Below are 12,959 nucleotides of genomic sequence, written 5' to 3' on the forward strand. Positions count from 1 at the left end.
TTAAATTAAGGTTTTTCAACATGTCTCTGTTAGGGACTTGTAAACCTTTCAACAAAGGGAACAAAATCTCCTTGATACCTTCCCCATTTGCATTGTCACTTTCTTCCTCACTATGCCTGATTATACAGCCATAAATTGAGTGGAAATTTCCATTTACCTAATTGGGTTATTGAGTGTCAAGCCTGTTTGCTAAAGATTGTAAAAGAGTAATATTTGCATTTAAAAAATACTCTCTTGCCTTCCCCTTGCTTTTCCCTTCTGCATTTGACCAGATTCATGAAAGACAGGAGATCCTTCCCATTTTTTTGCCAGCAGTGACAGTTTGGATGCCTTTCAAAGTGGAAAGTTTGCAAGGCTGTCCCATGCCATGTACAAGAGTTTATTGCTGGAACAAGAGTGTGGGTGAGGTGGAGGAGACCCTGGGTTTGTTTTTCATGGGATGGGGGACTGCTGTGGCCTGAATTTCTCTGGGTGTCCCATTAAGGAAAAGAGACAAATCAACTTTCCCTGACAAGACATTCTATATTATTTGCATATCTTAAACTCAACCAGCAGAGCAGCATGAATAGTAGTAACTGAAATTAATAAATTAATAGATTTAGCTGCTTCCTCCCCAGTAATGGGACCCACATTCTCCAGCAGAGCTCAGCTGTGTCCCTGCAGGAAGGCTGGAGCAGGGAAACACTGATGTGCACACGTGTTTTGTTTTAATAGATGTACCTTTTGGCCTGCAAGATTTTATAGAACTGCATATCTGTATTTTTATAGCATCCACATGACCTTTGAGATAAAAAGAGGTCTTTTCTTTTAACTCCCCAGTTCACAAGTGCTCTGATAGCTCCTTAGATAGAGTAGTGATGACCATGGTGTAAATGCCGAGAGAGTTGCTGTAGGTAGATAGATAGACTGAACTTTAAAATTTCATCTCCTATCTGTCATCTTACCCTGCACTGGTAAGAGAATGAAATATTTAATATCACACTGTAATTATTTTTAAAATTCCTCGGCTCAACCTGTTTTGCTGTTATATTGTAATTTTTAAATTCATTGTGGAAATACCTCCATTTACACATTTACCTATGATCAAGCATGACCTTGTCAACTAGATCATGGCATGGGTGCCATGTGCAGTTGTCACTTGTACAATATCTTGTCTTTAGGCTCCTGGTGGTGACTGTGTCATGCAGCAGCCGACTGCACCCACCTTTTTGGTGTCTGTGTGCAGAAATGCAGAAATTTCACAGTAGTTTTAGCCTTCAGATCCCATCCAGGCAAGTCTCAAATCCTCCAGTTCAATATTTGGTTACTTCCTAGAGAACTTGCCTTGCTCTTGGCCCTTTCCAAGGGCATTTTAAGGTCACCACATTCCCTCAGTGTTTCATCACAGTGACACTGATTCTTTCCTACACAGCATGCTTAGCCTCGAATCCCACACATCCCCCTCCCCACCCCAGTTTAAAGCTGGGGAGAACATTGTCTTTGGAATATTATTTCTTGTGTCTTTGCAATGTAATTATGACATTTGTCCACTGTCCAAGATAGCACAGTAAAGAAATTTCCCCTAAAATCTAATCTGAACCTACCCTCTTTCATTTGAAGCCATCCCCCCTTGTCCTGTCACTACAGGATCCTGTAAAAAGTCTTTCCCATATTTCTTGTTGGTTCCCTTCAGGCACTGGAAGGCTGCAATTTGGTTAGACCACAGCCTCCTCTTTTCCAGGCTGATACACAGACTGTGGATTATTTCTTGACTATAAAGAGCATACAGGATGGCTTGAATAACCTAAGGATTTTTGAACAATGGGAGTGGATTATTATCTAGCTGTGGGATACCTAAAATTATGCATATCTTCCTCAAAAGGGCCTGTGCACTTCATTGGTCTAGAACTAAGGGCCATGAAATAAAAGCATCTTCTGTTGGATTGGATGCAAACGCTTGGACTGTTAAACAATTTGCCTAATTATCATCTAAGAATATTCAATTAATATTTTAACTACATTTCAAGGGCTGGAGGGGAATTGTTCTTTCGCACCTTCTTCAGGAGCATCCTTCACACACTAAAGCAATGTTGATATTGCACATTTGTGTGTGTGTTTCTCAAAATAATTTCTTATAACATTCTTATAAAGGAAGAAAGATGCATGAAAACTAACATCAAAGTGTTTTTAAACAGATAAAAGTTTTATTTAAAATATATGCAAACAATAAAGCTGGCAAGAATGGTTCAGCCTTTATGATTTGCTCTAACAGTGATCAGTGAAAGAAAAAGAGCATAGCTCTTAAAAATAATCCTTGGGTTTTTCATGCAGTTTAGAGGGCTTAAAATATATCTTCTATAAAGACTCCATGACAAATCTGATATTACTTGTACATAGAGACAGTAAGCCAAAATCAGCTTATATTAAGGTGAAAATGTGGACATTGACTTCAAATTGGGCTTTCCTTGATGGTCTTTATTGAGACTTGAGTGAACTGCTGCTCCAGGAGAGGCATCGTTGGCTCTTTTTAATGTGGACCCATTCCCTCGTGTGCAGGGAAAGCTATTCCATTCAGAGCAGGAGATGAGTATTTCAAAATCTGACTTTTCTATTGAGTATGTTTAAATCTTTCGCGGTAAGCTGTGAAAGGGAGCAGAAGGCCAGTGATGTGTCAGCCAGCCACGCTGGTCCCTCCAGGTTAGACTGATGGAGCCTGGAGCAGCCACCTGGGTGAATTTTTACAGCCAGAAAATTTTATAGGCACTTTTTCACAGCTGAAAAATTTTGATCAAAATTACCGCAGTATGTGGTAGACAGTAAAAGCTGATGTGCATTCAAAATTCCATTAGGCCAGTCCATGGAGAAAGAGTCCACACCATCCCTGTGCTGTGGAAATACCATGCATGTGGGAAGTGGGAGCTGGGATGATTCTCCTAGGAAATATCGTGGTTTCCTCTGCTTGAGAGACTGCTGGTGGGCACAGGGGTAATGCTGGATCAGGACATATTCCAATATGATCTTTCTTATGTTCTTCTGAAACATACATTTGCAATAGGTGGTGTGGTGTGCCAGTGTGAATGCATGTAGGGCATGAAGAGCAGGAATGTTAAACAGTTAAACCATCTGATTTATACTACTTTTGAGTGAACAACTCTTAGATTAAAAAAATTATTCACTCCTTCTATTCCCTTATATTCCACTGAAAAACATGCACAAAAAATTCAAGTTAAGAGTGAATGACTGGAAAAAAATAGAAGTACTGACAAACCCCAAGTCATTTCCCAAAACAACTGCCATGGACTGTTGGTTCACTGGTGGTTACAGCCATGTTCCTGCCAGTGTTTACTTGACCATATTTTATCATAGTTCATAGCAGTTTTTAGGTTGCTAGGGCTTTTTAAACTTTTTTTTTTTTTTTTTTAAGAATTGGTACAGGTACAGGCTGAGCTACCTTGTCTTGGAGAGAAGAGCAGTCAGGTGTGAGTGAACAGAATTCAGCATGATGCTCACTTTATTTTATTTTATTCACTTTTTGGGGGACACATTCACACCTGGTGAGTTACAAAAGACCAGGGTGAGTTAATATGACAAAATTCCAGTGGGTCACAATATAAATTAGGTAAGAGGCTCTTGCTGTAGACATGTAGCTCTTTCATGTACTTTCCTAACCCAGGAAAAGAATTCTCACCTCCCTTGCCTTCTCCCCTTTTTCCCTGTGTGAAACAGCAGCATAATGCCCATTGTCTGAGGCTGGAGTGGTCACTTTTAATTTGCTTTAAAGCTTAGCTTTCAAAGCCCAGTGATGTGTCACAGGTAGTGGTACACTCTTGCCATAAAGCACAGGGAGATTTTGTTGAGATCACATGGGATTGGCAATGATAACAAATAAAAATCTAAATTAAGGAAGAGAGAGTAAATAAATTTTTAATCATACAAAATTTAATACTTATGTTAAGGAAAAGAATATTAAAAGTCATTTTATAGAGAGTGAATTTATATTGGAGCTGATTTTAAAGTTATGCAGCTTTGAGTGATATGATAATCATGTATTTTTCTCCCCCCTCAGCTGTACTAGGGGATTGAAATTTATATACTCAATAACTAGAAAAGAATCATAAAGGATCAGGCTGGAGGAATCTGTCTCACTCCATTTTTTCCTGTCACTCCCATAGCGATTTTAATATTTTTCTTATATCTCTGCTTATTTTCAGTGCCAAACATTGTTTTCAAATACAGTTGGCTTGAAAATGAGCACTTGAAGCTGCAAGCTTGTCGGCAAACTACCATGATTTTCAGGTAGTACAATGAAATCTTTAGCTGTAAAAAAATATGAAATAAAAATAGGATGTCAGAGTCTTCTGCCAGCTGTAAATGCAACTAAATAGTCTTATTGTGTGCTTTAATATTTTTAACTATTTTAAGCATTTGACTCTTGCTTTTTTTTTTTTTTGTCTTGGTGCTAAGGGAAAATGGATTTGCAAAAGCTAACATAACAGCACATTTATTTCTTTCACCCTTTTCAAATAGGAATTAAAGACAGGATAGTCTACTGAATAGACTGCCAGACTGAGAGTCAGAAAATAAGTTTCCTATTATCAATTCATTGAGAAAGTCTATTTGCTTTCCTTTGCCTCAGTTTCCCATCTGTAAAATGAAGATAATGTAATTTATCATCCTGTGCAACGTGCTTTGTGGTCTAGAGCAGCAAGATAGACTGAAGTATTATGATGAAATATTTTGGGGAAAATACTGCTGAGTTTTAATGATTTAATTTCTTCCTTGTTAATTTTTTTTTTCATACTTAGCTTTTGATGTACAAGCTGCTCTCCAATCTTTTCTGTGAGCTGCTGTTGGAGATGGCTGATGTATTGATCCCCAAACAGAAAATGAGGTGGGTTTTATGTAAAAACACTGAAGTCAAATGGCCACGTGGTTTCACTCTCAGTGAACCATTTTCAGCCACCCACAGCAAAGACAGGAATGTGAACAGATAATATACAGTATTTTCAGAATTAGTTTGGAATAAGTGGAGAGATGTTCTGTCTGATTCAAACATGGGGAAATGGAAATATATTAGGTCTCTTTCCAGTAAATGCCCTTTATCTTTTTTTTTTCCCCAAAAATATTGTATTTATGGGCACCTCCCCGCTGTTTTCATGGTCTTCTGTTTGATGTGTTATGATACCACATGTCCAGTGTGAGCATTTGCTTGAAAGGCAGAGGTTTTTTTTTGCCTTTGACATGGTGACAGACATCTCTAAAGTGTCTGGAAGATTATGAGAGCAAAGGCCAAAAATAAAAAAAGCTCCATGGTAATAACCACATATAGAGTCTTCAAGAAATTTAGCCCAATTTGGTTTTAGATGGCTCACAATGGCAACTCTTTACTTCTGTCTTTATCTATCTCTTATCTTTGTTGTCCAATCTACACATTTAAATGAAAACTGGGGTGAAAGTCAACCTGTGGCTACTTAGGAAGCTGGTGCAGGTAACCCAGGGGTTAAAGTTGCTTTGTGAAATGACCTGGATGGTGTTTGATATCAGAATTTCAGCAACAGATTAATGAATCTGTGGTTGCTTTTCCTCGTTTTAGTTTTCCCAAGTGGCTCTCTGTCCTCTCTGGACACCTCTGGAGTGGAGGAGCCCTGGAGGATGCACAAAAGGTTGAACACCAAGTTTGGGCTCCTGCTCTGAACTGGTTTCTGGGTACTGGCTCCAGAGATTTCCTGGACAGAGATTTATGTGAGGTGATCATCAGCATGGGTAATAATGATCTCTCTGTCCAGCAACCCCAATTCCAATAAAATGTATATGTATTATAGGTATAAATATATATTCTAGAAAAAAATACAATCTAAAAACTGGTTTATAGTAAAAAGTCACTTACTTTATAGGAATTTAGAGCAGAGATGAGGAGAATCACAAAATATTCTGACTGAATTTTGTATTCTCAGGGGCTTTGAGAGCAAGTATCTTAGCTTGAAGGACCCACAGATTGCAGAACTAGGGATGGGCATTTAATGAAGACTCCCAATATCTCTTTGAGAAGAATGAATGATGTCTACATTGGAGGCATTGGTCCAGAGACCCTTCATCACCTTTGATCAGTTGGACAAACAGAAGCACAGGGATTCTGGGAGAGATTGCAATCAGTTTGTGTTGTCTGGCAGAAGATGTAGGGTTTGGAAGGACTGGATGCATTCCCTCTCACCTCTGGGCCCTGAGATGTACCTGTTGCTCTGAGGTCTCTGATAACTGCACCTTTAGCAGTAAAAGTGAATGAAGTTCCTCTTAGGTGGAAGTCTAACCTCCTGACCACTCAGGTTTACCAAGAAGGCTAAGACAGAGAGCAGAGAGGTAAAAATCTCTAGGCTATCCATGAGGCTATAGGAAGGAGTTAAATTTCTTCACCAATTTAAGTGTCTAAGCCATATGAATAAGCCAACTAACTGAGCTTAAGGGGAAAGCATAATGCCTTCCGTAGTTTTAATAAAAGCAACAAGTTTTTGTACTCTGAGGACTTGCTTGGAGTGCTGTTTGAGGACAAAAGGCTTTAGTCATGTTAGATGAGAGTTTGTCTGGTTTGCCTGTTGTTAAACAAGAAACTTGAATATTTGGAATTAAAAAGTTGAAGAAAGCTGCAAATTTTAAGTCCACTGAAGAGACTGAGAAACAAGTTCTGAAAAACAGTTCTGTGTTAGGTCAGTGGCTTGCACCTTTTGATGCCAAGTCTCACTTGCATCCCTCTCACCTTTTGACTCTGAACATCTGCTGTTGCTTCACCTCTTGGTCACCTAACCACTACCCAAGTGCCTCCAGGAATCCCTGCCTGCTCTCTGGGGTCCCTGCCAGCTCCTTCTCTCCCTTTTCCCTAACCCTGGGTTAGGGTTACTTTCTCCTTGCCCCTGCAGTGCTTTATAGCTCCTTTTCTAAGACAGTTGTACAAGTGAGATGTTGTGGCACAATTCTTTGGCATGTACTTTGAGCCTGAGATGAGCCTGGGCCTCACCTGCTGGTAACTTGTACTCTAAAGTGCTCTTTAGGCACTACCTTCAAATGTGAGACACAACAGAAGAGCTGAGAACCTTTGAAACAAGGAGTAACAGAGGATTTATTATGTTACAGGCTTGTTTAAAGGCTGGAGGGTTCATAGTACAATTTATTGTGCTTTTCAGGAGCTACTGCTTTTCCACGTGCATTCAGTTTTGTTCTGCTGAGACACAATTTGTCTTCTCCGTGAGCTGACTGCTTGCTATCAATGCCCACTCACCAGGATTTTCATAGGCTAATGCTAAGAATATTCTGTAACATATTTCCTCCTCACTCCTCGAGCTCTGGCCTCTCCCTCAGGAAAGGACGACGCTGAGGTATGAAAAGATCAAGTGCAGAGTAATTAAGTTATTTGTCTTCACATCTCCTAGCTGTTACACAATCAAATAGTGTATTTTTAGAGGAGAGCTGGTTAATTGCTGTTAATGTTATCATCATTTCAGGATGATTAGGAGGTGGTGATTGAGTAAGTAATAGCAGTAGTAGGATGTAAAAAAGTAGTAGTAAGGATGCAATCAAAACCCCAAAGAGCTCATAGGGTACATAAGTAGGAAGTGTATTACACCATTGCCCTGCAGTTTCCCTTTTCAGAGTTAACACTAGCAGGGAGAAACCTGGGAGTGGTAACAGTGCTATGGGTTGTGCAAACAAGAAAATATTTTTTGCCTCTCCCATTTGAGAAAGAAGAGGTTTTCACATAACTGCTTGTGCAGCTGATTGCAAAAACACTTCCCTCACTGGGAATGAAGTGTTCACTCTCCACACTGAACTTCATCTGAAGGTCACTGTGAGGTGAGGGTCTATAATGACACAGGGTTTCCAGGCAGGTGCAAAAGAGAGCCCCTTCATTGTAAAAACCCAGCTTTTTGAAGCAGTTAACCTGTTATTATATACTTTTAAATAATAACAAATAAAATTCAACCAACAACAATAAATTACGAAGCGAACACCCAATGGTTGCATCACTTGGTTTTTTACCTCTAATTCAGCTGAGTCACTTTCCCACAGTCCTTTTCTGCTTAGCCTAAGTAGCAGCTCTGAGCCATGATTTTACAAGGCCTTCCCTTTGTAAGGTTTTACCTAAATGCAACAGGTTACTCCTTGAATCAAGGAGTCCTCCTTTCTCATCCTCAACAGAGAAGTAGTCATCACATGTTTCTACACCATAAGTAGAGAGTTAAGGAAAAAGGGTTCTTGTTTGACATCAAGCAGGATGGACAAGTTTACATCTAACATGCTTTAAGCCTCCTGTGCTCAGATATTGTTTAAAACCCGTCTTTAAAGACCTTTCCCCCCCCTCCCTCAAGGGCATTGACTACTCCCAGCCAACTTCTTTTCTGCTGGTTGTAGAAACACTTTGTGGTGCTTGGGGTGGGGCTGTGGCTCATCCCTGAGTGGCTGCAGCTGTGCAGCACAGGTGAGCAGCATTGCAGGGAACGAGCCATGGAGTGCCCAGGGGCACTGACCAACCACAGAGGGCACAGAGGTGCAGGGCAGCAACAGCAGGGCATGAAAGGCTGGGCTGGGGGACAAGGAGGGCACATTCTGCAGCCTTCTGAAGGGGAGTGATGTTGTTCTGTGTGGGGAGATGCTTGAAGCCTTCTGATGAGGTATGGTGTTACTCTGTATGGGAAAGTGCTTAAAGTCTTCTGAAATTGTGTGTAATGCTCTGTGTATCATGGCTGTGACATGTGCTGTGATAGTTGGAGTTTACTGTAAGGCTCTTGCTAAGAGTGAACCTTAAAAGAACTTTTGGATGAGTAGAAGTGACTAAGGCTCACTGTGAAATGTTTGTGCTGTGTTCTCCACACCAGGACAGGGTTTGCAGCTGTAGAGCCCAGAGTAAAACTGAGAGCAAAGGGAACCAGGACATTTTGTCTCAGCAAACCTCTCCTGAGGGTTGGTACAAAAAGAGTGAAGAATGCTGTGTCCAATAAGGTAGAAGAGAAATATCTACAGAACCAGATGTCTACTGCAAATACCTTTTGTGAAATGGTCCATGGGCTATTTGATCATGTACATTTTAGTTCTATACCTCAACAGACACATGTTGGTATTTAACCTGGACCAAGATTATTTTTTCAAGGGACATAGTTCTCCTGGTGAATTCTCTGCACCTGGGATCTTTCCTCTGCAATTCTCCTTCTCAGGTACTGACACAGCATTATTCTTTATCAAATCAGAGCTAACACTTCCACAGTGAAAGAAATATAATTGCAAACCAGCTGAAAATTAATGTTATAGCCTTACAATCCATGTCACAATCCTGATGACATTTGTAGTACAATATTATAATGATGTGGGAGAGGGAATAATTTTAATGGTTGACCTTGGCATTCAAGTAACATCTTATAGCTGCAGTTTTGCCCAGAAGATATGTGTCAATGTTCAATTTACAGATGTGGATTTAGAATGCCTGAATTTAGTGCCTGCATGGAAGATTTAGGGTTATTCATCTGGTGGGGAAAATAGAATTTAAAAAGTTAAGGTAGGAATTTCTGCTCTAGCTGAATTTAGCTGTGGAACTGAAAGCTCCCAGCTTGAAAGTGAGAAGCATCCAATCTCTCTAGTGTTAAAATGAGGAAGGAGAAGGATTATGAGCCCATTCTGTTGAATTCAATAAACAGAACAAGGGAAGTCTGTCCTTGCAGAAAATAGAATTGTAAATCAATGAGAGAGTGATTAAATGCAGAAGAAACAGAGACCTCGTAGGGTTTGCACTAACCATGGAAGTTTAGTAGCACACTCCCATCTCAAACACAACTGGGGTTTAGTTAAACAATATCTGGCCTAGTGCCATCAATAAAAATGGCAAGTCATGCTCAAAACACTCACAGAGCAGCCAACTTTCATTTTACAGCAGGAAAAGTCAAGGCACAGTAATGGAGAAATTATTCTCAAGGAATTGCTGTGTCACACAGGTCAGGTAGGTCTTGTTTTTAACTTAGCACATCGTGCTGGTCTCTAAATAGACCAGTGGGATGCCTTGGCACAGTGAATCCTTTCAAGGTCTTAACGAGGTGTAGCCCAAGACCTTGGACCAAACCCAGGGACTCCCAAAGGCAGCTCTGCATGTGCCAGTCTGACAAAGGAAGGCCTAGCAAATATACAGCAAGATGGACTGAAATGTTCACACCAAGAACAAAATATTGCTCATTCTGAGCTGGTTTTGCTGCTTCCATGACATTTAAGTGTGTAGCTTCAGCAGAGAACTGTCTGGGAAAGGTTGATGAAATGTTCTCTATATCTGATGCATGTTGAAGCCAGCACATTTAGAAATTAGTTTACTCCTGTTTCTGTGGAATGCTTTGTGGGCAGGAGTAGACCAGAACTAAACTTGTCTGAAAATACCAATGTGTTCTCTGCAGTCTAAGAGATGGTTCTGCAAAGTGTCTGTCTCAGCTGGCATCTAAACTATTGGTATGTTTCTGCTTTGGTTTTTGTTCTGGGTGCACATCCTATCCTGAAAGGCCACTGTGAGGGAGAAAAATCAGCTCAGGATGTGCAATTTGTGAATACATCTGAAAAATGAAGAATGCCACTACATAGAGAGAGAAAATGAAGGGTAGAGCAGTGATCATGTGAAAGAAAATATCATTCCTTACCCAGACATGATGTCATATTCTCTCATGATACAGGAGAGAGCTAGGGAAATGCAAAATAACTGTAGCTAGGAGGGCTTGAGCATTCCCTAAGGGTGGCTGTGAATTGATTTGTGCTCCATGTTTGGTTCAGTGTCAGGTTTACTCCAAGGCTGAGGTCAATAAATGAAAGGCATGGAACAGAGTGAGTGGAGAAGGCAAACACAGCTCTGTCAAAGGAGCTCTGGCTGAGAATAGGGAGCTGGTGAAGCACCCCTCTGGATGGTGGTGGAAATGGAGCACAAACTGCAGCTCTGCCACCTGCCCATTTTGGGACACCTCCTAAAGGGTTTGGTTTGATTTTTTTTTTTGGTTGTTGTTTTGTTTGTTTAGTTTTTTGAGGTTTTTATTTTGTTGTTTTGGTTCTTGGTCGTTTGGTTTTTTTCTGTCTGTTGGGGTGACATCTATCCAATGTTAACCTGGAAATTAAGGGTACACCTTCTATCACCTTTTCTTTCTGAAAGTAAGCTGCCCTTTCCATCATTGCATATTCTCTCCCCTTTGAAAGAGCATATTAAGAATGCAGAGGAACACAAATGTGGAAGAAAAATATTGACAGGGAATACAGAAACATTTCAGATATTGTCTTACTCTTTTTCACTGGGAAGCTTTGCTTATTCCTCAATAAATCTCCATTATTACTTTTTTTAAGCTTCATTGCTAACCAATGACAAAAAATTTGTCTTATATGTCCCACCATTACACATTCCATTGACATAGGGAGTGAGTGGCATTATCTGGAAAGGAGAGCTCACCGTCTAGGTGATTTCAGCCAATCGGAGATGATGATATTGTATTACCAGTTTCATAATATAAATGAAAAAGATGGCCTTCATTTTGATGAAAGCTGTAAAGTAGCTATTGTGCTTGTTTTGTATTGCAAGGCCCAAATGTATTATTTATGCAATTTTCCTTTTGAAAGGGAAAAACTGAAAGAGACTATTTCATTTTACAGCATTCAGTCGGAGCTATTGTCTCATGAATGTGAACATTCCTGCATTTTATCAGCTCCGAATGTAGAAGGCAACTCACAGATCACACATAGAAAGGATTTTTCAAAGTTTGAAAACTGCTTTTTAAAAAAGCTAGACCCTAATGACTCGAGATATTATTTGTGCGTGCCTGTAGGCTGAATCAACACTTGGCCTATCAGAACGTACACAGAGCAGCGTCTCTTTCAAGGTCTTAAACAGCTTTGATTGAATCTTCGTGTACCTTAAATTGATAATGCAAGCAGACTGTAATACACAATATTCATAACAATGGAATACATCTTCATTTGTAAATACACACTTTTGTGCCAAGTTAGCACATATTCAGGGATGTCTCAGCCACTTATCGACGTGGCAGCAGCCTGGTGTTGTTGCTCTGCTGTGACAAATATTGCTGCTGCTCTGGAGGTGGGGAAACTGAGGCAGGTGCAGGTTAAAAGATTCACTTGGGGCTGTAAGGCCGGCACTGATAGTGTGGAAAGGGTTGTTGGCATCAGCCCATTAGGCAGTCTGTGAGTCACTCCCTTGGACCTGGTGATGCTTATGTCTATGGAGAAAACGCCTACTGTAGAGAGATGTTGAGATTTTTGCCTGTCCTTGACACCAGTAGAAATTAGATGTTTGCCCTTGAGCACCCATACAAAGAGATTGGTTACTCTTTGGTAGAGAGAACATTAAAGCTTAAATTGATATTCAACCTCTTCCCCTATGTACCTAATTAAAGGCTCACTTCTGTGATACATCTTTTCTTGCCTGTTTTTTTTTCTTTTCCCCCTAAAAAACTATCTACTTTTAGTGCAGTGCCTCTGAAACTTGCCATTAAAAAAAACACCTCAGTTTTTTCATTTGACTTTTGTTGGGCCCATTATGTTTCTCACTGTTCTTTCTTGTTTTCTGGGATAGTGTACAAGTGCATATATGCAACAAATATATTTAAATGTTAGTTTACCTGTTGCCCTATCATAAAATAATGTGTTAGTGGAAACATTAATATCTCCAGTGAAGTCACACAATTAATTTCTGATAGGAGCTCACAGTGGGTAATATTCCTGAGGTTTAAATAAAGGTGATTACATTTTAGTAACAAATCAGAAAATAGGTTTACATTTAATAATTTCACATATCCATAGATACTGTCTTTGGGGTGACCTAACTGCAGCCTTGCAGTACCTGGAGGGAGCCTACAGGAAAGATGGACAGAGAGAATTGACAAGGTCCTGTAGTGGCAGGACAAGGGGAAATGGCTTCAAATGGAAGAGGGCAGATTTACATTGGATATTAGGAACAAATTCATTAC

General features: G+C 40.0%; 1 long non-coding RNA gene across 2 annotated transcripts; it reads left to right on the forward strand.

The window, feature by feature from the left end:
* Positions 1 to 8,580: 8,580 nt before the first annotated feature.
* LOC135301412 (uncharacterized) lies at positions 8,581 to 12,324 on the forward strand. Of its 2 annotated transcripts, XR_010363182.1 has the most exons (4): positions 8,581 to 8,639; positions 8,844 to 9,179; positions 10,398 to 10,449; positions 11,626 to 12,324. It is a non-coding gene; the product is annotated as an uncharacterized LOC135301412 (long non-coding RNA). The 2 variants fall into 2 exon arrangements; XR_010363183.1 differs by lacking the exon at positions 8,844 to 9,179 and having other exon boundaries at positions 8,582 to 8,639.
* The last annotated feature ends 635 nt before the right edge of the window (positions 12,325 to 12,959 follow it).

Source organism: Passer domesticus, chromosome 5 (assembly GCF_036417665.1).
Source record: "Passer domesticus isolate bPasDom1 chromosome 5, bPasDom1.hap1, whole genome shotgun sequence".
In the NCBI taxonomy this organism is placed as follows: domain Eukaryota; kingdom Metazoa; phylum Chordata; class Aves; order Passeriformes; family Passeridae; genus Passer; species Passer domesticus.